This window comes from Bacillus rossius, chromosome 10 (assembly GCF_032445375.1).
Source record: "Bacillus rossius redtenbacheri isolate Brsri chromosome 10, Brsri_v3, whole genome shotgun sequence".
Lineage (NCBI taxonomy): Eukaryota > Metazoa > Arthropoda > Insecta > Phasmatodea > Bacillidae > Bacillus > Bacillus rossius.
Window position 1 is genome coordinate 31,234,465 of NC_086337.1, and position 25,264 is coordinate 31,259,728.

The 25,264-nt window shown below is 38.8% G+C and overlaps 1 protein-coding gene across 3 annotated transcripts in view; it reads right to left on the minus strand.

Moving 5' to 3' along the window:
- LOC134535909 (cholesterol 7-desaturase nvd) overlaps positions 1 to 25,264 on the minus strand; it is a 265,524-nt gene that overhangs the window by 72,923 nt on the left and 167,337 nt on the right. The window contains exon 1 of one of the 3 annotated variants that reach the window (XM_063375286.1): positions 62 to 221. The exons of 1 other annotated variant lie outside the window; for it this stretch is intronic. The gene's annotated coding sequence lies outside the window, so the exon portion shown is untranslated. Of the gene's footprint in view, positions 1 to 61; positions 554 to 25,264 lie in introns of those variants that run through there. One more of the 3 variants, XM_063375284.1, reaches the window with a different exon arrangement.

Below are 25,264 nucleotides of genomic sequence, written 5' to 3' on the forward strand. Positions count from 1 at the left end.
GGGGTCTGTCTCTGTTTCCGTGTCGTTGTAGCACGGGCCTAATTACGCGGAGGGTACATACCTGGGATCGCGGGCTGCTCGACCCTCGCGACCGCACGGTGAGAAACAACTGCGAGGCGTCGGGCGGCATCGATCACGTGACCGCTGCCACGTGATCCGCCCAGCGTTGCCAAACCGCGTCCTCTTGCGAGAGCCCGTGGACTGGCGATTCCCGCATTCCACTTGGCCCTCACGGCGACACGTGCGTACGTTCACGGACTAGAGAGCCAAACGTCCGATCGTGCATCTTCGTTTTTTTTTTTTTTTTGGTTCATTGTAACTCATGATACCTAATGGTCATTTAGGTTAGGTTAGCTACATTATTAATACTTTGAAACATCGTGGACGGTTGATTTAGTTAGGATAGCTACATTAAAGATACTGAGATAGAACGGGGGGAAAAAAAGCGAGTATGAACTTCGGGGAACTTCGGGTGTGGCTCTCTCGTCTGTGAAATGAAGGCTTCCCTTACGTTCACAAGTGACTCAACAATGTACACGAATTTACTGGAATGCAAGTGTGTAACAGACGGTGCTGCTATCTATGGCGTATGGCGGGAACAACATTCTGAAGTCAAATGGAAACGTTATAGTATTAATTGTTGAATTAATTTTATAAATATGGGCAGTATTTAAAAAAAAAAATAGGCTCAAAGCAGGGGATTTGTATTTTCCAAGTCTTTTTTCACTTTTATCGGAGCCGTTTCATTATATAGTTGAAAAATTTTCTCTCTGCTAAGTCGAATGATTCGATAGTCGTCTGAGCTGTTCCGGCAGCTAATTATAGCGGTGAGTGCGGAAAGTACGTGTGATTCGCGTTCAGAAATGTAGTTGCAAACACAATTTGCGTATATTTAGCACGCTCGACATTATTTGCAGAAATTACGTTAAATTTCGTGTTCCAGTTTTTATTTTATTTTAAGTGTATTTGCAACATGAGAATACTTGAATTTTGACGTTACCGAGGTTTAATGTTAAACTAGTAGTTTTTTTTTTTTTTTTTTTTTTTTTTAACAGAGCGACCTAACCGTCTGCCTGGCGTGATTTCGGGGGAATCATCTAAAACAGAAATCAGGATGTTAGTGCCGGTGTTCAAGCCCAGTACCTCTGCAATATGAGTGCAGTGTCTTACCGTTAAGGCTGCTCGCCACATGAGATGCACTCGATGCACGAGATATTTTAATCAAGAATACGGAGGAGGAATCAAAGGGGAATGTGTGGTGAATGGGGATGCAGAGGTGGGAGGATGAGACATAGTGGAAAGGAAAGGAACGAAACGAGGATTTATGTGGGTAAGACAAAGTTGGTCAGATTAACAAAAATAAAATGGTGATTAAGAGGGACAAGCATTGAAGAGGAGATGTGATACGCGTAAGTTATAAGTATCCGGGTATAGTGCTCAGTGGCTATCTGGGAGGGGAGGGGAAGTTGTGCCTTGGGTATGCCGGACAGGGTACTAAGGGGAGGAAGTAGTGTGCTGGAAGAGCAGGCCTACCACCATGGTGGGCCCCATACTCGAGCCCCATGTGGGGCACTTACACAGCGGTGCTTCGGAGGGAATCAGAGGGCATGCAGAGGAGGACAGCTAAATGGTTGGAGGAGAAGTGGAGGAGACTGGAAAGTAATGAATGCGGATAGAAAAGAATTAAAACTTCAGAACTGGGTTGGGACAATCCACGGGAGAGGTTGGTCAGGATGTATCAGATACTGAGTGGGAAAAGCTAGGACACAGGATAGAGTGAGGGCGATATCGAAACACAAAAAAAAAAAAAATGCAAGAGTCACTGTTGGTATCTATTAAAATAACTTTTTTCCCTCCAGGCCAGCTTGAAATTTACTTAGACAATTTCTGTGATAAATTAATGTTTAAAAAACCTCAAGTAATTGAATTTTAATTCAGGATGACAGAAACCTTACATTTTCACTTTTTTGGGGGGGAAACATAATATATATTTATTTATGAATGATATATTAAAAATAGTGTTCGAAGACGAAAGCTAAATATGGACAGTTAATCCATAACTGTATACCACATAAATTTATGCTTTTAGAACATGCCATGAATGATAGAATTTTCCTTTAAATTAAAAAAAAAACATTAAATAAGGACTTTTTTTACTAGAAATTAATTTATAAACAATTAAATATTGTTATAACATGTTTTAAATGCAAAACACTAAATATTAAAAGTAAAATAATAAATTTAGCTTTAAGACTTCAGTCAAGAGTTGCTGCAGAAACATTCACCAGGCACGGTTGTTTGTCACGGTTCTTATTCTCTCTCTTCGACTATTGACCTGAGGCTAAAATAGCCACAGCCGCTGGCACGGAACATTGCAGTTAGCATTTTCACAATGCAGTGTGGCGTGTCTTAGTCCTACCATAAAAAAAAAATACAAATAGGTAAGATATATTCGAGTCTTGACCTGCGAGACTCGTGATGACACAGTATGCCACGGAAAAGGGATTGAGCTCACCAGCTACGCACTTACGAATTCACTCACTACTCCGCTGGCACTCCAGAGAGTGCCAGAGTTCACACGCAACGTATTACTGTACGTTTTATCGTATTGGATAAATATTGTCAGGTAAGACGGACCGTGTGGACTGAACAAACAGACCCCCCCCTTTTTTTTACGTGTAACATCCTAGCTCTCGGTATGCGTCATTTGTTAGGAGTAATTTCGTGAATGTAACGGAAGGAAAGGAACGGAAATGAACAGACGGAACTGTTATCTATGGCGGATAGCAAGAACAAAATTCATCACAAAGCCAAATTGAAATAGTATTAAGTGATTAATGAATTTTAACAAGACGGGCAGTATTTTAATAAAATTCTTTGTCGAAAATCAGGTCCAAAGCCGTAGTTTAGAATTTTTTTTTTTTTTTTTTTAAGTTTTCCGCTTTTATCGGAGTTGTTTCATTATATAGTTTAAAAATTTTTGTCTGTTAATCACATGACTCAAAAGTTAACTTAGCTGCTCCAGCAGCGAATTCTAGCAGCTGTTGAGCAAACTGTTTTTTTTTCAACTACATTTCTTGACAATTTGCGTATATTTATCACGCTCTGCATTGTTTTAAAAAATTCTACGTTAAATTTCGAGTTAGAGTTTCGTATCATAAGTGTATTTGAAATATGAGAACGCATGAATTTGCTCGTTACCGAGGTTAGATGTTACACATCTCTGGAGAGTACTGAAGGACTCTTAGCTTTTTTTTTTCCGGCAAGAAGTTTATAAATACGCTAAATGGAATCTACGCTTCGCTGGAAAGTCGTTCAGCGGCGGGGACGCACCACAACGCCGAAATGCAAAATTGACCACAACGCCGAAAACTGCTGTGTACCACAACGCCGAAATACACTAACGCCGAAAAATTTTATTGTAGGACTGCCACAAAGGTTAGGTTAGGTTAGACTAGGTTAGGTTAGGTTAGGCTAGGCTAGGATAGGCTAGGTTAAGTTAGGTTAGGTTATATTACGCTAGGTTAGGTTAGGTTAGGTTAGGCTAGGCTAGGATAGGCTAGGTTAAGTTAGGTTAGGTTATATTACGCTAGGTTAGGTTAGGTTATGTAAGGTTAGGTTTTATTGTGGTATTTCGGCGTTAAGGTACATTTAAGAAACACACACAAATTCATTCAGTTGTTTTTTCGGCGTTGTGGTACACAGCAGTTTTCTAGCAGTCGGCGTTGTGGTCAACTTTGACATTCGGCGTTATGGTATTTCGGCGTTGTGGTAACGACCCGTTCGCGGCTCATCGGTCCAATTCGAGCGAACGTGAAATTGGGAGCTCGAGCAACACGGAGCACCATCTCAGATCCCTGCAAGCGGCGATCACGAGAACAAGCGAGCGTCGAGGTTAGGGGTCAGCTGCTTCAGGGAGCGCAACGACTCACTTGCAGCGGCGGATATGGAGATTTATTTCGGGTTGGGATTTTAAAACAAAATTATTACATCTATTTAAAAAAAAAAACTTGCTCCAACAACGACGGGGTTTGGATACAGTTACATAACTTTTCTCAACAAGCATCTTTGCCATTATAGTTTTTTTTTATTCCATGTGCGACTGTAGTCCAAAATACAGCCTACCCAGAATTTTTTTTTAATGTGACATTGCTGGTTTATACTGTATGCTATGTCATGGAGAAACCTCAGGACCGGACAAAAAATATTAATATACAAATAGAAAAAAAAAGCTAAAATCAACCAATGTCAAAACTTTGATTCATGGAATTAATTAGTCTAAAAAAAAATATCACAGTTCAGACGAACACAAACATACAATGTAAACCGACCATAGCGTTAATGTCCAAAAAAAAAAAATTATACACAGCTAATTAATTTTTTTTAATATTCTCAGTTAACGTAATACTTGAGATATAGCTGGTTTGCACTTTATCATTTAATTTATGTAATAAGATCATATTATTTATAAAATAAGATATATGAATAATAAATGAAAAAAATTTAGACATGTTTGCAACTTTGCAATTGTGTTGACCTGGAATGCTGGAATGCTGGAATGCATGCATCACAATAGTGCGACGGACGCGATGCGTTGGGTGCGAATAATTTTATAACCAATCACGTTCTACACATCCGTGACGTCTGCGCGACATGACTACAACCAGGGGCGCAACAACAGGGGGGGAAGGGTATTTGCCCCCCCCCCCTTCTGAAACCTTGAAGTGGGGGCAAACGGGGGCAAAGAAAGTGCTGTGTAATCAATTTTTAGATAATAAAACTGCTTAAATAGCACCATTTTCCATCTTAAAATACAAATTTTCCCGGGGGAGGACCCCCGGACCCCCCGCTTCAATAGGGGGGAACGATGATTATTTATAAAAAGGTATATTGCCCCCCCTTTGGAAATTTAGTTGTTGTGCCCCTGACTACAACTCTAATAATTTTGCAATATATACACTAAACTACGGTCTTTACGAATATCTTAGTGTTTGATCTCTGCCTTAACCGAAAAATAATAATATTTTACGATAAAAATATACCCTTTAACATAAAAACAAATGTTGAAACCAATATGGCGTATTTAGATTCCTAGCTACACCCCTTAAATAAAAACTTGTGCTGTTTAGACGATAAAGACTGTGAGAAGTTGAACCCAACTGTTCCTATTAGCTGGAATTCACTCTATCGGCAAGTTTATCCAGAAAAGTAGAGTTATGGTTGTGTTGCACCGAGCGGAGAACAAAAGAAAACATGCTATCGCTCTGTCGTTTAACCGCGAGGTTGACACAATAAACTGTGCACTCTAAGTCAAACAATAAGTATCTGTCGATGTTTGATAACATGCGAACAAGGTGGCAGATGGCGTAAGCGTCTCACTTATTCTTACAGTTCCCACCAAAAAGGTAAGATTATCTGAAAGTAGATTTAAGCTGTCCATGTTTTGGTTATAAACTTGTAGTAGAAATTACACATTAATTTTAATAACTCTCGAAATAATCAACTAATACGATATTAAATAAATGCATTGTTAAAAGTAATTTTTATCCACAAAACAATATTAAAGACTCATAAATAATTTCACAACATATTATTTTTATTTTTAATGGTTTTTGAAATAATTCAGTTTGCAAAAATCTTTATACTTTGACAAAATGTATCTAGTAAAAAAGAACCATCTTCGTTTTTTTTTGTTTTTTTTTATAAATCAAAAGTAGTAAAAAAATTTCAGCAAACAAATACCAGCTCAGAGAAAACATTTATTGTCTTTATTTTGATAGTTTACAATATTTACTAACTAGTTCTCAAAAGTCATTATAAAGTAGTTTTTATTTCGACTGGTAAGCAATATTTAACCAGAAATTAAATGAAAATATTCTATTAAATTTTGTAATGTTCTTAAACTTTTGGTGGCACCTGGATGCTGCCTTCCGCCTGAGCCAGTTAGCTGGGGGTGGCCGTGCATTCATTAATACTGTCACGAAATTGGGGAACAGGTTTCCAAAAGTATAGTTTGATTAATTAATGTTTATTTATTAATATTTACCCTTCCCTCTAGACTACAACAGTCTGATGGCTGTCCAAAAAACTAATTGCGCTTCATTCTGTTCACTATGTACACTCCCCAGTGGAGCTCGGCTGGACAGCGGCTCTTGTCGTACTTTACGTCTCAGCCCCAGCCGCTGGTCATTGCCAAAGCTCTAATACCCTCCCGATCAAACAACAGGGAGTGATCCCTAACAGTTCTGTTTTAAATAAGCTCTGGAATGTACATAAAACTGGAATTTTCTCCCACCCTACCCTGATAGGGCGCATATGTGGGAGGGGAATGTGAGAATGCCGGCCGTATGTCAGAATAATCTGTACGTCTCGACGTAGCTGTTCAGTTGTCAGAACCATGTAGCGATTGGAAATGGCGCATCTGTTTCCCAGTTCTCAGAACCCGTGCCCAACATTTGGTTTTCCGAAATTCGGACATGTAAAAAATCCATCTACCTCGCCCTCACGGGATCAGAAACCGAGGGAGTAGATGAGCAGGCCGCGGTAGGTATTGATAGATTTGTACGACTCTGAGCATGCGCTTCCGTCCCGACTCACTGCTTCTCGCCGCTCTCTCGTCCACCGCGCCACAGCAGCGTCTCAGAGCCTCTCATCTTCACGCACCAAGCCTGTGTCTCGTCGCCCGCTATCGCTCGCCAAGGAGGAGGTTGGGTGGGGGGGGGGGGTTCACTACCCTCCCTTCACTCTCGCGCGGCCGGGAGCTTGTGACAGCGACACCAGAAACTATCATGCCCCCATAAATCCCTATATGGGAAGTAAATAAGATCGCGACTCCGTTCAGTTTGTTCGAATCATTAGAAACGACGGCGGGGTTCCGAAGCGTGCTATTTTAAAATTAAAGGTGGCTCATGGTCCAGCAATAAGTAATAAGTAGCTTTGGCTCTGTTGCTTGCCTCTACTTCAATTAGTGTGCATTTAGGTTTTGGTGGGAGGGGGGGAGGGAGGGAGGTCACCCTAACCGCCTCAGTTAGTTGGTTAACTGATGCTGTTCGTAGGTGTCGTGATGTCTGCATTTAGAGGCTTGTAAAGTTTTGCGTCAAAAGTGGCCTGGTTAAACTCGTTGTCTGAGTGTATTACACTCGCGCTGCAGGTCGTTCCCGATTTTTATACCTGCCGCCCCCTCCCCCCGGGAACATCACGTAAATTACTTTGCTAACTCATTAAATTATTTGCTTTAATTAGCATTTTTTTTACAAATAAATGGCTAAGTTAGCACAATAATGTTTTTTTTACAGAATGAGTAGTAAAATTTACCCGACTAAAATTTTTCTGCTGCATAAATTTTCCAAATATTTTTGTTTCCTCCTAAAGTACAACTGATTTTATTTTATTTTGAATTGTTATTAAAATTCAGGTTGTTTGTGATTGGGTAGAAAGATGATTTCTCCACAGTATCTAATAATTTGGTGGAGAGTGTGGATTAAAAACATTTGGAAAAAAAATACAAGTGACTCGAAAACTAAGACTTTATTCAGAACGTGATTACTTGGCCTATCAACTTTTGTCGGCTTGACGATGAGTTATGAGACATCCTGAATATAGATAATACTGACGTATGGAAGTCATGAGCAAGTAAGTATCCTGATGTATGTTTTTAGGCTGAAATATTGTGAATGTGAGATGCACAGCTTGTTCATTTTATTCCTCATAGTTGGATTAAGTTGTTTAGTTTTGATTTTAAATTTTATTGAATATTTGGTTCTGTTGAGTTACGCAGGTTTTCCTGGAAGCAAAAGACAATGATTCAAATGGTGCCCTAAATGCATACAAAATCCACATACATTTGCATATATCTTGTAGGGGTTTGCATTTCTGTTTGTTTTTGAACGTCGGCGGGCTGTACTTATTTGAACATACCGTCATTGGAAAGCTCCTATTTTTAAATCTTTGGTCTTACTGTGGGGCTTTAAGATATCTGTGTGAATCCCAAGAGGTCTTCGTATTTCCATAAAACTAGATCTTAGTATAAACTACGCCAGAGTTCAATTTCGGCTGCTTTGTAATTTTTTAGGATTTTTGAGTCATTTTTGAGGAATATTGAGGAAATTTGACACCAAAAATGACCGCCGTAACGTCACGATCAAAGATGGCGGACACAACCCACAATCCACGTCCTGGATCCTGTGCCAGCTCAGGCTATTATATTCTACTATTGACTTTATTCTTTAACAGACGTATTTATAAAAACACTCCAGTCCATCTATTATTTTATTTCTATTAATTATTTTCGTGCGAAATTAAATTTAGTTTTTAATTACGCCAAGTTATTACTTATAACTTCTGACGCGCGTACATAAGTACACGTACCAAACTTTTTTTTTTTTTTTTTTTTTAGTCGGCAATTTTGACTGAAAAACAAACAATCGATGACCTGAAAAGTTTCGCTCAGGCAGTAGACTCGTTTTCGTGACGCCGAGTCGCGCGCGCGGCCTACTCGAGACCCGACAAGTCCTGTTTGGCAGGAGTCCCGTGTTTTGCTTAATTCACGACGAATGCTTTAATGCCGTCTGTAACGGACCGCGGGCGGAGCGTGTTCGTAACGGATATGAGCGGCATTGCGGTCGGACTACAGTTAACCTCGTTTAAAATCACGTTTATTTGTGTTGTCGTGTGGGAAGTCAGGGCGTGATTGAGGGGGGGGGGGGGTGATTGGAGGGGGGGAGGGGCTTGCGATTCCGCGCGCTGCGCCACGATTTGGCCTACGTCACTGCGCAGGTTGGCACACTGGGTTTACCCCACGAGCACTAGTTAAGGGGAAGTTAGACCACGCCATCTTGGATTTGTTTTCCATCTTATTTTTCTATAATTTTAATTGTTAACTATACATCCAATTTTTGGCATTGTCCAGGCATAAATCATATCTCCCATCCCAGACCTTCTTTCTATACTTTGTTTCAACCACGTATTTGCTAACAGGCTATAGTCGGTAAGCGCCGCGAGGAAAATAACTTATTATTTCAGGCGGGCGACTACAAATATCGCGATAACCGCACCAGTTCACAAGTGCTAACTTCAACAAGTAGCAAAGCTAAGTTCTGTGCCATCGTCGACCCAAAAATCTTTGCACGGAATTTTACTGCAAAATGGCAAGGCCTAATTCCCTTAAGGATACGTCCCTTTCCAGGTCATTATTTTATTCTTTCGTTATACACGGTTAAACTTGCGCCGACTTTTTGTGTGGATTTTTTCACAAAATTATGTCTATATAATCCAATACTTTTTCTATAATTTGCTGGCAAAAATGCATTTATAACTTTTTTTTTGCAGTATGGATAATGAAAATTTCTAGTCAAATTTACTGCCTGCTATATGTTATGGTTTTATTTCTTTCAGAAAAATTCAGTTTAAGCTAGCTTTGTAAAATTCTTAAAATGGTTGCGATTTTTTAACAGGTTAAATAAAAATAAATCAGTTTTTCTAAATGAAATTTTAACCATAACCCGCAGTAGACATCAGCATTTCCTTTAAACCCAAACATTGACAGTTACATATTCCATTACATTACATTATTCCACACATTACATTATCCATACTGCGTAAAAATTCTAAAAATTCAACTTTGACAGTAAATGATGCAGAAATTATGCACTATGTATGTGTATATATACACAATTTTTTTTTAAAATTCGATAGCTAAACATGTCTACACGTGTAACTATGTTAAACGTAAAAATAAAATAATTACTTCGAACGGTAAATGCCCTATTAGAAACCGTATGATAAATCACGGTATTTCCCAGGTTTGTGTCCATGATATTGGCTTAGAGGTTCGAGTTTTGGCCAGGTCACATAATTTTCGCTTGCGGAAAGCTTTATTCCTGGTTTCAGGACTACGCGTTGTAATGTCCCTTCGCCTCTAGACTGCGGAAGGCAATGCTAGACCACTGCAGAATCACATCGCCCGGTACGCCTCAATCACGCATAACACATAGCTCATGGCCATTTGCACCATTCCACGTTTCGAACCGCTATCCAATTATCTCTCAGCCTGAAAATTGCATTTGGAACATTCATCTAAACGTTCAGTTAACATACTCTGGGACTACACGAACTTCGCTCGAGTGAACTGAAGTCATACATTTCCAATCTGCGACAATAAGGCAGCAGCAGTGTCGAAGAAATGTTAGGTGAATTTCTATTGGTGGCATGGAGCGATATAAAGTCGCTACAATCGGTTGCGACAAGCAAAGTATTAATGTGGTTGCCACAAGATGGCAGTGCATGCGGCGTCTGCCTCGATTCTTAACAACGACTTAAAACAAATACAGAAATTTAACACTTATTACAGATCAAAAAGATCTAAAATATTGAAAACGTTTCGACTAAACTAAAGCCTGTATTTAATATGGGAAGTAATTATGACGAAATAAGGTCACATTATGAAATCATTAAATTAAAATAACGAGCATTTCAAACACTTAAAATATGGGCATTTCACATGAGAAGTGGTTGTAACACTACAATTAGTAGCATTTTTTATACATGTTATACAAATTTTCTGAAACTTTCTAAATCATTATCTAATATTAACGTCCAATTAAAAACTTTCATGAAGTCCGTCCAAATTTCGGATATGTATGCTAGCACTGAGTCGGTTCATATTGAAGTTCGTTCAGCTCTAAAGAAAAATGGTGCAACAGAAAATATGGTCGAACCATGATCATTCCAGTTTATCAAACAGGATAACGTTTGATCTCTAATGTTGCGACTGGCCATTAGAAACGCCCAACACAGAACTGTTATCATTTAGAAACACGCTATAACACACTACACCGAACAGTCATAACTTAAAAAGATCCATCTTGTGTGTGTCTGAGTTGTGTGTTTTCTAAGTTATAACAGCACACCACAAAAGTTACACCACTTATGAAATGTTGTAATAAACTTTCGCTTCCAATATTTCCGATAAAGTTGTTAAATATGACTCGGGAGGTTTTGATTACATCAAATAAGTCATTAACGCAACCATGTTTGTTTGAATAGTTGGATGTCTTGAGTTTTTTCAAATATTTTGTACGTATATAGAACTGGTTATAAAATATGTTGTAAGTTTAACGGAATCATTCAATAAGAAACGAACACAGCGTAAAATAAAATGGCTTTGGTTTCCGTCTTAGAGATATTTACAGTGTCAAAAATCATATGGATGATTAAAGAGGTTGTAAAGGTAAAATAGTATTATGAATGCTGTTTGTAGGGCAATTAAAGTGGGAAAACGAATGATGTGTCTACGAGTGGTTTAATTAAGATTTAAATTTAAAATTGTTTTAAAAGTTGATAAATAATACAACGCAACAAGTTCGAACTTCTCATTCAGCAATGTGATGCATTTTTTATTCTTAAAATAAGTTTGACATTTAAAAGACTAAGCTAGCTAAATCCAAGACAGGATTTTTAACATGTTTGAAGCTATCCGTCCCAATTTATTTGAAAATTGGAGCCACATTTCACCAATATTAACTCTCAAACTTTGTTGCCAAATATATTTGGATACAAAAAATTTAATGTGAAAGATTTTAGACCAGTTTCGCTAGTGCGGATTTTTAATATATATAGGTATATATATATTTTTTTTCAACTGTATTTCGTACAGAATGTTACGTTGGACGGATAGCCTACAGTTCACATGGATGAATGTCACAACCACAATCCGAACAGTTCCGAAGTTTACCGAAGTAAAAGGTTAGATTCGGTTCGGTACAATGCAACAAATAGTTTTATTTTTTTTTCAGGGAAGGGAGGGTAGGTTAGGTTATCGTAACTAAACCATGGAGGCAAGAAGTAAGGACGTTAGTGTGTACAATCTTTGCCATGTTAATAATACTTGCAGTCAAAAATTAGAATGACTGTGTGTTGGTATTATGTTTGTTCAGCAATATTCACTACATGATACATGATAGGATCTGTAAGATACCTATTCCTAGCGAGTTCTTTTCAAGCTGTTAAAACAAATTTATAGCATATTAGCCTTTACATATGCTGCTACGATTTGTATATTGCTATCCAATTACTAACCAGCTGACTTCCACTCCAGGATTAATACCTCCATAAACTAAACTGAATGGTTGGCTAGGTTAGGTTAGCGTTATTACGGTGTTTTCCCAACGGCAAAACGTCGGAGAACTTCGGAACTGTTCGGGCACGGCTTCTCATCCTTCGCGGACTCGGCAAGCTGGGGGCTTGTTTCTGTTTTGGAAAACTAATGTGTTTGTTTCGTCTTTTCGTCTTGTGTTTTTGTCTCGTTTCAACTGTTTTGCTGAATTTTTTTGGGGTTCAATTCATCATTTGTGGGTTTGTTTTTTTCGTTCTCTTAATCCATTTTTCATTGTTTTTTCTTTGTTTGTTGACCATATTCCTGTCATTGAATATTATGTGGTGTATATATCCTGTTGACAACAGCCATTTTTGCTTAATTTGTGTTTTTTTGTGTTTTGGTTTTTTTGTAGTTTTCTTCTACAGACATACGTGTGCTTAGCAATGGCGTATGTCCAAAAGCTTACACATCAAGTCAGGCTGTAGGGTGGGGGAGAGAGAGAGAGAGACACGTCAGTGAACTGGATCGCTCGGCGACCCACTTGACCGCGGAGGTGCGCCGGGTGCCGTACCGTCGCCTCCTGAAGACCGCCGCGAGAGGGCAGCTCATGCAGCTTCCAGGAATTCCTTCCACCTGGCCATTCGGCCTGGGGAGGGGGCGGGGGGGGGGGGAGTTATAGCGCGGTGCTGAGGCGTGGATATAACGGTGACCCATTGCGGCCCCTTCCCCCTCCCCCCCCCCCCATTTCTTCTCCCCCCCCCCACCATTTCTTCTCCCCCCCCCCAACCCCCCTTCGACACCTCATCGTCCCGGCGACTTTCCACACTTTCCTCCTTGGCGCGGGTCAAGGGCACGGTCTCCCCCCCCCCCCGCCCCACCACTACCCACAAACTGCTCCTACACAACGGCCACAGAACGTTCTGGAACACCCCGGCGGTGACATACGTGAACCGAATGGTCTACGTTGGTTAAACAAACGATGTTTTTTTTTTTTAAATTTGTTTTGAAGTTATACTTCTTTAGGAGCATTACAACGAATTTTTTTTTTTCACAGGAAGGTGGCGGACCCACGTGTGTGAACATAAACCCATTACATAGTCACGTTAAAAAAAAAAATCAGGGGACACGCAGAGCCTATTGGTGTGTCAAATGAAACTTTATGACAATGAAAGTACCCTGGAATATATTTGGTAAACTGAAATAGTCATAGTAAATAGTAATTTCAAGTTTTGAAAAACCTAAGGTATTACAATATTTATAATACATATTCTCCATACAAACTTATGTCATCCACGTACCAAATTACATGACTCTGGTTCTCGTTGTATCCGTGCTACGCGAACTACAGACAAACTCTCTCCTTTATTAATGTATAGATTGTTACGTGTGGGGAAAATAGGGTTGGTAAGGATAGCGTATTTACTTTTGTACACTTTATTTAATTTGAGCTGGTGATACCATCGGTGTCCAAATTCGGGAATAGTACCGATTCGGAGATCAGGTGTTCTTGAAGTCACAGAAGTCTTGAAAGTATGTATTGCAGTTCGGTACCCCGGAGGAATCGTACATACACCCTGTCACAAAATTGTAACCTTTCAGGAGTACAAGTTAGATTTGGTTCAAATTTCTTTATTTTCAGATTTCTTTGATAGTAGTATGAATTTCTTTATGAAATTTTGAAATATTATCCTTAAACTTCTTTATTAGATAAAATATAATTTTTAATATGTTAGTTTGTCTTCATTAAAAATGTATATAATGTATATAAAGAAAAGTTTCTGTTTGCTTGTTTCTTACACGAATCTACAGTTTTTGCTCCGATCTCGATGGAATTTTGCACACTCAGCTTTCGATACAACGTAAGATTTCGGAAACCCACCCCCATCCTCCATTCCCGTAACACCTCTTAAAGCAAAATTTCGGTACACTCTGACGGTGAAATTTTGCTATTGCACTTTTTGATGCTTTCTTCGTCTCCATGGCGACGGCTACTGCATTGATGAAGTCTTCTGCGTCTTATTGGCAGCGGCTATTGCATTATTGCCCTTCGAATGCAAGCGAGTGCAGTGAGTAGCGATAAGGCACAGGGACAATCACTATGTGTGGTAGACACTTATTTGGAAACACGGTGTTTTTCACATGGGACAACTATAGGCCACGTGACTCGCTTAAGATTCGGTACGCCGCGCCGGGTAGTTTGTTTACGCTGTGGATGGACAAACGAAAAACATCACGTACCTTCAATTATTTAAAATACTATGTTCGAAATATAAAAAAAAAAGAATTTTCATCTAAATAATATCTACAGGCTACATTAGATTAAAAAAAAAAACTATTCCTAGTCCACTAAAATAAACTTCTCCTGGATGCATAAAGTGCGGGCAATGCTAGGCACTTCAGCTAGTGTACATATATAAAAACTGCACATTGAATATACAGGCATGTGTACTATATACCAATACCTATTGAACATGGTGCCAACTATATTTCATAAAAATATGGACACGGCTTTCTTTACCTCCGAGGTACAGTGCTGTGCGATTTAAAGGCTTTACCTTTAAGAGGAAACGATAGGTACCTGATTCAACAGTTATCAGACCATAACAATTAGGACCTCTCGCTTAATTTTTAAAAGTCGGCAATGTTAATGCATAATGTATAATTTAATGGAATGCCTGAAGTTAACAGCGAATGGCTACTAGAAATACTTTCCCCGGTGACATCATGGGCGTTTTATTATTACCTATATTCATCAAAGTGAACTGAAAAATGCTGTAATTGAACACTATGTTACAGTCTTTGGAAATATCTTAATGAGCATTTCATACTTTTAAAGAAGGTATTTTCGATGCTAAACGATGCAAGTTGTTACTGCTTGAAAACGTTTTAACCTCCTTAACCATCAAAATGCCAAAACATTGAAACTTTTTTTTACCAATTACTTTTATAATTGTGATTCATAAAAATACTAGTCTCTCGTTTACTCCCGCCTTAGGGTAGTTGCATATTCGTGTCATAAGAGTTGTTCAAGGACAATGCATCCAATTGTTCCACTGTATCAGCAAGCGTATTATGTCAGGTATTACATTTTGTGGCTAGTCATATTCTATACACTATTTGCTATATGTAAAAAAATTAAGGCAAGTAAGTGTTCGTTATAGCACTTTTTGCCTGAATGATTCCTCTCTAGACATTCATTCGCTGTGTGTTCCACAGCTGGGCGATGTATGCGATTTAACTTCTCTAGTCACATATTTAAAGCATCTCTTCGTAAAAATTCCAATTTAACCAAAAACTTGGTGGGTGAAGTTGGTCCTTAACACCAGAAGCCCATGGAATAGAAATATGGGTGCCATCCTAAAGGTCTCTATATGTTTGACGAAATATGTTTTTCACAATTATATTAGACGATAAATTGCTGTCACAAATGAAATATCCTACTTTAGAGGTTTATTTCGCGTAACGTTTAAACTGCATTACACTAATAGCGTTGGTACAGTTATCCAGACAGTTACTTAAGCGTGTTCGCGTGCAATGATAGTCTACATAAATGTCATGGGTAAAATATTCTAAAAAAAAAATATTCTAAAAAAAAATTGGTTAATGGCTTGTGTTGTTCCAATTTTAAGGTACCGCAAATTATATTTACGCTAACGGCAGTTCAGGCACATTAAAATTTGAAAGCAGCTGCTTGGAAAACGTATTGATGTTGATCAATACTTGACCTCGCACCGACTAATCATAATCACGGCGGAATCGCATTAGCTCCGTCGGGAATACCTACTTCTGATCGACTGGCAACCGTGCATGCTGTACAGGTCGCAATCGCATGGTGTACAGGTCGCAATCAGTCATATCTGGCACGCTACCAATCAATATTAACAAAGGAGAGAATTTGCCTGTCTGTAGTTCCAGTTAAGAGCGGGAACAGCGAAGCCTAGAGCCGTGAAACTAGTTAACGTTTATACTACCCTGGGCGTCCGTTTACATACCTCTTATGATTATTTATTTATTTATTTATTTATTTATTTTTGGAAATTTGTCTGAGTTTTTCAATTATTATTTTATTTTTTAAAACTTTTTTTAACCACGTTTTCAGGGTACTCTCTATGGCAACGACCGTAGATTTGTTTACTCTTTTGTTCATCGCCATGGCAACGGCAACTGTATTGTTGATTCCTCATTCACGTTAGTATCTTTATCCTCTTTTTTTTCCGTAATTATAATTTTTGCCATCACATCGACACGGTATTGTTGGTTGAATACATTCAAATTTGAAGACTTTTTAAATCTGTCGAATTCAATATGGCATTGTTTATTAATAATTTTTCCCGTTTATCTTACTTTATGTGAACTTTATTTAAGTGAACTTTATGGTAGTAAAACTATCGAGGAACATATTTTGTAAACATGGATTGTCATAACAAGATATAATCGCAATTTAAAAAATAACTGTAATATAATAGCCAGGTAAATTATGTTGGAATAAACTTGGCGTCAAAAATATTAAACATTTTGTTGGTTCTCTAAAGCAATACGAACGCGACGCTATCTTTCAAGTATTTTTTAAAACAAAAAGTTTCAGTCCAAAATATATTGAAACAAAATTAACCTAAACGTACACCAGGTCACATAATAGTAATTTTTCAGGAGAGCAAGTTTTAGATTTGTTTCAAAACTATTTATTTTTAGGTTGCTTCTATAAAAGTAGGAATTTTTTTAATGAAATTTTAACACATTATCCTTGCACTTCTTTACTAAACAAAAATATAATTTTCCATATGAAATTTTAATGTTTTAATTGTAATTTTTTCGGGGGGAAGGGGGGAGAGATTATGTTTGTTGTAAGGCATTTTAAAACACATATTATAACCAAGTATACATATGTTATGTATATTTGTTTTTGTTTAAACGACATAAATCTGTCTGTAATACTTCCTTCAAACAATCCTATACCTTATTTAGCTGACTCAACATTTAGGATTTAACAGTAAAAGTTAAATCACGAAATTATTTTATTCAACATGGCGTCGAATATGTGTAGCCTAACAATTTGTTGTGTCTCAACAGTATGATGAACACTTACAAAGTTTACTTTAGCAAAATAATACGCTTAGTACATCCCCCGATGTTCGAGAAAGTTAATATATACGGATGAATCACACGGATCCGCCATATTTTCGAGATTTCTGATTCTCCCACAGATGGCAGCACCGTGTTTAAACATTTACATTGGCCTTCCAATCGACTTCCGTTCCATCCACGAAATTACTCCTACCAAATAATGTATACCGAGAGGTAAGATGTTTACACATCAAAAATTATTTATACCACATCATCACAACATAAGACCTACTTAGTGAAAAGAAAGATAAAGTAATTTTCATTATAGTATTTAGAGGCTACGTGTACGTACAGCAACATAAAGGAGACTGGGCGAAAACATATGCACATGGCATGTTCCGTAAACTCATTACTATTACGCATAACATAAACAGAGCAAAGATAACGGAGCCACATCCGACAAAAATATTGCTCTTACGTATTTAAAACATTAAAAAAAACTTTGCAACGGGATAATTCAAAATACTTACCTTTCCAACTTCGGCGATTTAGTAACCGAAACCTATAAAAGTTAATGTTGCCATTAATAATTAATTGGTAACTGCTGTAACGGTACCACAAAAAAACCTACATTAATAAACATGGATTTGTAGAAATAAACAATTCTACCTTGTTTGTGTCTCGGCCGTTATTTCTAGGGAGCGGGACGCGAACTTGCATTGCAAATGGCGGCCGGATCGCCGCTACGCTTAGGGGAAACGGAAAACCCACGCGTGCAGGGTTGAAGGGTGCGAAAGCGTGGAATGTTTTAAGTGATGTTTCGGTGTCCTTGAAGCGACCCTATTTCTGACGCGAGGACGGCTTTGCAGCTTCACACCCCATGTTGGATTTCTGAAGTGAAACTTCTCTGCGGCTGGTAGGGTCTAAGTTGAGGCTTATTGGTCGTGGCGATACCGTCATCAGTGCATAAAAAAAAACGCAACAAAATTTATTTTATCGACTGTATGGTGGCTAACTCAATGAAATACACCCTTTTCTTACACATAACCACCTTAATCATTTACATTTCTCTACATTAACATTGCACATTAAAAATAAAATAATAAACCACAGAAAAATAACAATTGATATAAAATAATTTTGGAAGTTAACGAATATAAACTGAAAACCAATTCAAATTTAACTCGAAATTGGCGAACACGCCTGGTGAATTGTAATTAAGGCTTAAAAAGTCATTAGTTGCCAATTATAACATCCACACACACACACACACACAGTCTTATCGTAGGTAAACCACAACGTGATCATGCTGAGTAGGCTTTCCAGGCTTGTTTCTTCAGCCTGTTTTTTTTCATGACACCTGAACTCTATTGGAAACTTCAAATTCCAGGTTTATAACAATTTGGAAATACACATATCCTAACTTACACATAATCCGTAATTGTGCTGTACTAACACCATTCAATTCGCGAATTTTTTGTATCATAATTTAAGCTCTCGAGTTACTCGCCAACAACATAGATGGCAGCAGCGCAGCGGCGTTAGTGAGCTGACGCAGAGCTGAAACCAGTCTGAGAAGTTCTTTTTCTAACGTGCGAGGCGGCCACGCCCCTTAAATTTTATTTTACGCTCTTTGTATATACTTAAAAAGATCCCCCCCCCCCTTTTTTTTTAAATGTGACTATAAGTGAAATTGTTTCCTTTGCGGAACTTGGGAATGTATCCATGGAGCAAACACACTATTATTTAAAAATTTCACTTTCAACTGACGAAAAACGCTAGTACCATATTACCCAAGAATCTTCGCTAATTTACGGGTACTAAGATCACTTACTTTAAACATCAACCCACAAGGATGAACTTGGTATACAAGAATAACATTCAAAAAATGGTTAAGAATCCTGCAAAAAAAAACACGACCATTTCTTCCACAAGTGTGTGTACTCTTGTACGGAACGCGCAAGTCGAGATACGGCGTAGTTTTTACTAAGTTCCAAAATATGAAAATAGTAACTACTCTTCGCTTATTTATGGTTAATTTTTCTTTGAAATGTCCGTAAATATATTGTAATTTTCAACAGTGCAGTAAAACAGAAACAAATTAAAGATCATGAATTTTGGCTTAAATGTTTCAAAAATTAAAAAAAAAAAGCTTATAGTATATAAAGGTATATGGCAAATTGTGGCCGGGATTCTAAACATTCAATTTACAAGATATTTAAATTGAATGTAGACGTGTGGCGACAAAATGATCACGAAAGTAGATCGACCAAATGTTTAATTAGCTACAATTAATCACTTATGCCACATTAGTTTCAAAGGTTTTCATAACATGACAATGCAAAAAAATAACCATAGCCATGTATTGTAAAAATTTACAATATTTTTTTTTATAGCATTACAAAATATTTCTTGGAAAATGGTAGGCCTATCTAAAGGAATCCTTGGTAAAAGTTTTTTTTTTCCCCCTGTGTATAATATATTAGCAGTAACCATAACACAGCACGGCCTGAGAAATGAAGATAAAGGTGATATGCAAGTCCCTTGAGTGCTTTCAAGAAAGTTCACCGGGCGTTTCGTGCCTTAAAAAAAAACGCTTAGTCGTTTTCACTCTTTTTAAAATACAATCGACCCTCAGCGCATTCTCAGATGCGTTTCGTAAGCAGACGCCGTATGGACGTCTCGATCAGTCTGCCAAATCGCGGGGTTTCTTCTGAAACTCTGCACACTGCATGTGTGCACCGGTAGGCCCAGGGTCATAACAGACGACGGTGAGCGATGATGCGAGGCTGGAGCATTGGCGGAATAAAAGCGGGTGGAAAGCACTCCGACGAAACCCACCAGCTCACGGCAACAACCACCACGTTTCTCCTCTTCCACAAAAAAAATCAATCGTTTGAGACCCAGCCACGATATCCACGGCAGTTCTCGAAAGAAGCTCACACAACAAAACGTTTCAAGAGTAAAATAAGAACTTGTACGTTAGAAACTCTAATTTGAACTCCCTCAGCATTGCCGCTGTTCTTTCTCTCTCACTCAAACACACTCCCACTCTCTCTCTCTCTCTCTCTCCCTCACTCTCATTCTCTCCTCCTCCGGAATGAAATCTCACCAGATAAAAATCATGTCAAAAAATATTGATTTCCATTAACTCCTTAATGTTCTGATAGCTGCTCGCATCGCGACGAGTAGACTGCGCGCTAATTCACAATCTTGCGCGTAGAGGCGTTAGAGCACTTGTTACGCGTGCTAGTTTCGCCTTTGTAGGTTATATGCGAGAGAGAGAAAAAATTATAATAATCAGCAGCTAGTAAAACGTGGCGTAAGGATGGCGTGTAGATTGCTCAACACTCGAAGCAAATTATTATCATTTGATGAGTTTGCTGGAACAATCTGCTCTGTAGAATGACGTTTTTGGAAACGCTTCCAATACACCAAATGGAAGTTATTAACCAATACAAAAGTATGAAAAGTTTTGTGTTGTAATATGGCATATCTCCTACATTTATTTATGAAGAAGTTAAATGGACGGGAAATAATTCGTGACGATGCATCAAATGCACGAAAACTACTAAGGTAGTTAACAGTAATAGGCCTTATAACAAAAAGAAACAGCCTACACTGCGGATGAGACCTTCGTGTTAGACCATGTGATTTTCACGTCTTCAATTTGGTTTCATTGCAACTTTTACGGAATTTTTCATTACGTAAGCATCGTAAATACCCTTTTTTTTTGTTTGTTTTTGAATTCTGTGCCAGATGAACAGGCTTTTTCAAAATTATTCATCCGTTTTCACACGCCTACAACACACACATGAATAAAGATAAAACATAATGGTGGATTTTAATATACGTATAACTATTCAAAGTTTTCTTTATTTAATCTTCACAAAGCAACCAGTATCTTCAAACAGGCGTAACTCAGTCATGCCTGTTAAAAAGGAGAACGCAAAAAGATTTGTGTTGTCGCCGTCTATGCACTAGCAGTATAAAAAAATTGTCTTTTAAGAAGAGCCTTAAGATGAGATTGTATTCTGTTCTTTTGATTTCTGAAGGAAAAGGAGAGGAAGAAATAGCTTTAATCCCCCCCCCCCTTTTCCATGCCCTTACCTTTTATATCCGTTCCTAGGCACAGTTACGTGTGGATACAAACGGGTTTTGGAAAGGATCTGTGAAAGATAGCATCCGCCAAGTTGGCAACAGCCGTGCTGCAGGGCTTTGCCGCTCTGATTATTTTCTCTTTCTCTCTCTCTCTCTCTCTCTCTTTCTCTACCGTAATAACAGGAAGCGTCAGTCGGCGTCCAGGGTTTTAATTTTTTTTTTCCCACGGCGGCGTGGAGAAAGCTAACCTATCGCGCTAATACCTGCGGCCGCGTAGTGCATAGGGGCTATTTTTACGTGTCTCACGGGTCGCGGGTGAAAGTGCCGTTGACAAGGGGGGGGGGAGGGGGAGCCGCGCCCTGCAGACCGCGTTCCGTAACCCACCGAGTTCCGTGAACCACGGAGTAAAGCATCCATGCACAGCCCTTCTCTCGCTACACTCTCTAGCGCGTGGAGTCTGACTAGTGACACAGTTGCTCAGACCAGTACCTTAAGGGGGTGCGGCAAATTTTAGGTCACTAATTTTTTTTAAAGTGAAACACTGGTAAATATGTAAAAGTCTCCAATGGTTCAGATCCAATTAAATTAAAAAAAAAATACATCATATACTTTTTTCATAATTAGTTTCCAAAGTTAAATTATTTAGTCATTTTCGCGCCTACTGAAAACCAAGACCAAAACTTTTTTTTTAAGGTTCAACGGCAAAGCTACTGGCTACTTCAATAAATGGTTGGAATTTATTTCAGATAAATTGTCAGGATTTTCACAACTAAGAGAAATAAAACAATTTTTTTTTGTAATAGACAAGAAAATCCTATCATGAAAATAGCCAGAAACGTTGATTTTAAACCTGTTCTTCAATCCATTTAATTATTCTTATTAGTACTCCGAAAAAACAATAAACATGTAATATTCGAAGATAATTATGCAAAAGATTGCGTTGTATATATTTTTTCATTTAGTAAAAGTTAAACAATTTAAAAAGTCTACAAATTTACCTCTGATTAACGCAAATATAAAATCATGACCCGAAATAGGAGGAACCCCCCTTAATCAGACACCACTGCAACAAAGTGTGTTGCAAAATGTCTTAATCACAGCAGCCGGGAGCCTGGCACACAGGGAAAAAAATAATTCCTGTACTTTTACAAAAGATTACTTTGGAAACCAGTTGCCATTAAACAGTTTGTAATACTTCAATAAAGATATCGTAGCTTTGTAAACCAATTGGCTATGGTTTATTTTTGCATATATGAAATACGTTTTTCGAGACACTACTAAACATTTCTTACAAAAATTGCCACATAATTTTATATTCCAATCGTATTATTTTTAAAACCATGAAAAGGATAACCTAATATTTAACAGTTTGACTATTTAGTTTTACAATGCTTATTAATGTGCGCAGTTAATACTGGAAAGATATTCGGGGAACGGTTTACAAATAACTTTTAACTATCGGAGAATAGGGGACAACACAAAGCATTAAATGCCCGGGTAAGGATCCGAACCCAGGATTACAGCAAACACTATTTTGTAGTGATGAAGTTGTTTTCATGTAAATGTACAAATTTACAAATATCTGTAGTTTATCATGAAGATTCCTGTTCCATTTGCAAACGAAAAGAAAATTCCAGTTCACTCACCACCTCCAGGCAGAATATATGGGCTGTTTGCGGTGATGATTGAATAGGTAGGATTGCGGTAGGGGCTAGGACCAACATAAACCTGGGAGAAATTTAAAAGCAAATGTTGGAGACAAATAAATAAACGAGGTTCGAAAACAAGGGTACGAAGCTCAGTGAAAGCAGCTTCAGTTGTCCTGCCTATGTCCGCCGTTCTTGATGCCAGTACAGTTGGTTGTGAAGATTAATCATAGGTACAAATTTTTATGTGTAACATCTTAGTTCTCGTTATACGGCATTTGGTGGGAGTGATTTAGAGAACGCAACGGAATTCAAGAAACGGTAATGTGTAACAACCATGGTGCTGCCATCTATGGCGGATGTGTCTCAACTTTAACAAAATGGGCAGTATTTTTATAAAATTCCTTGTCGAAGATCAGGTCCAAAAAACCGAGGTTAGTTGAGTTTTTTTCCCCAAAGTCATTTTCGCTTTTATCAGAACCGTTTCATTGTATTGTTTAAAATTTCGCTCTGCGAATCGAATGATTCGATAGTCGATGTAGCTGCTCCGGCAGCGAATTCTAGCGGCGGGCGCGAAAACTATGTGTGATTCGCGTCCAGAAATGTGGTTGAGAACACAGTTGGCGTATATTTCTCACGTTCGGCATTATGTTAAAGAATTCTACGTTAAATTTCGTATCCGAGTTTCGTATTATAACTTAAGTGTATTTGCATAATGAGAACACGTTTATTTGCTCGTTACCGAAGTTAGTTGTTACACATGACTGGCGAGTAGGTACTGAAAAAACTTACCAGATTTTATTTTAATGTGCTATCTCCCCGAGTAAATTAATACATTGCAGGCGAACTGTATTGTGATTGTAATGATTTAACTGTTGGCCACGCGCCAATGAGCCAATGAATCGCTTTGCAGACCTTAAACAAGGATACGCCGAATTATTCCCCCCCCCCCCCCCCCCCCCCCCACTGACAGCGCTTATATTAAGTTTCTCCCACACTTACATATTATTTATATTTGTGTAATCCATACATTTTAATATAACATTTTAATTTTTTCTAGTTTTTTTTGTAAATAATTTTATTTTAAAATACTCCTTTTCCTTTAATTTGTGTCATAATTCTATTCATGTCAACTGTGCTGACAAAATAAGCCCTTTTTTTTAAATCTATAATTTCAGTAGTAATTAATACGTGTCATGCCCTCAAATTACCTTGATGTATACATGTGTTTGTCTGTATATCTGACACCCAGCAAGAGTGAAGTTGTCCGTCACTGGTTCAAGAATGTGACTGAATTGTGACAGTTCTACTTGTAAGACCGCGTGGCGGCCGCGCGTAACCATTTTCCGCCCCTCAAACCACCTGTTAGCGTGACCACGTCAGGGACGGACCGATGTCGCGAGCGACGGGCGGAGGTCCCGACGGTCAGACGAGAGACGCGGTCCAAGCTCGCGAGCCCTCATGTGACATTGCCCCGTCCGGGCGATGAACCCATGCGATCACCCGACCCGCGTCGTCGTCGTCGTCGCTTGAATACATTCTCTTGTCCCTCCTCCTCCTCCCTCGACGCACCGCGCCGCTGTCCCCCGCTTCTGGTTGACGGGTTGTGTGAGGCCCCCCGTGGACGAGCTCCATATACAGCGCGAGCTGAGTGCCGGGGCCTAAATCTAGTTTCGTCACGTCTCGCGGCATGTTTACGCTCTCCCGGGAGGCAAGCGGGCATCACTCTCCTTCGTGAGGTGCAGGGTTGGACGAGTAGTGGGGGAGGGAGGGGGGAACCGAACGGAAAAATATACGTGGTCGTAAGGAGTGCCCATTGGTCGGGAGAGGTCGTTTCTGGAGGAGGGAAGGGGTTGGGGGGATCGCCGCGCCCGTCGTCTTGACCATCATCACCAAGACTTCCTGCAGCTTCTCATTCATCTTTATCGTCCTTTATTATTTATTTATTTTCTTTATTTTTGTCCTCGGCGGTCGGTCGTCGGGGCACAACCTGCCCCCCCCCCCCCCCGGCCACGGGTCCGGCGCGCCCACGCGACGTCACATCGCTCCAGAGGACAACCGCCCACTTCCTGCGCTTTCCGAGTGCACTCCGCTCAACATAGGCCGAGGCTCCATTTGTAAGGTGCTATGTCACAAAAACAATATTTATTTCCCCATCAGAGCAGTTCAAACAATTTTAAATAAACCTCACTTATTTACTCAACTTATTTTATATTCAAAATATGTGAATTTAGACGTATCTTAGATCTTAGTGATGTATCCCACTAGAAAGGACGTCAAACGGTGGTCAAGTTTACGGTATAAAAGTTGATTTCGCACAAAATTTGACATAGTGTCTTATGCCTCCGAGGTACGATAG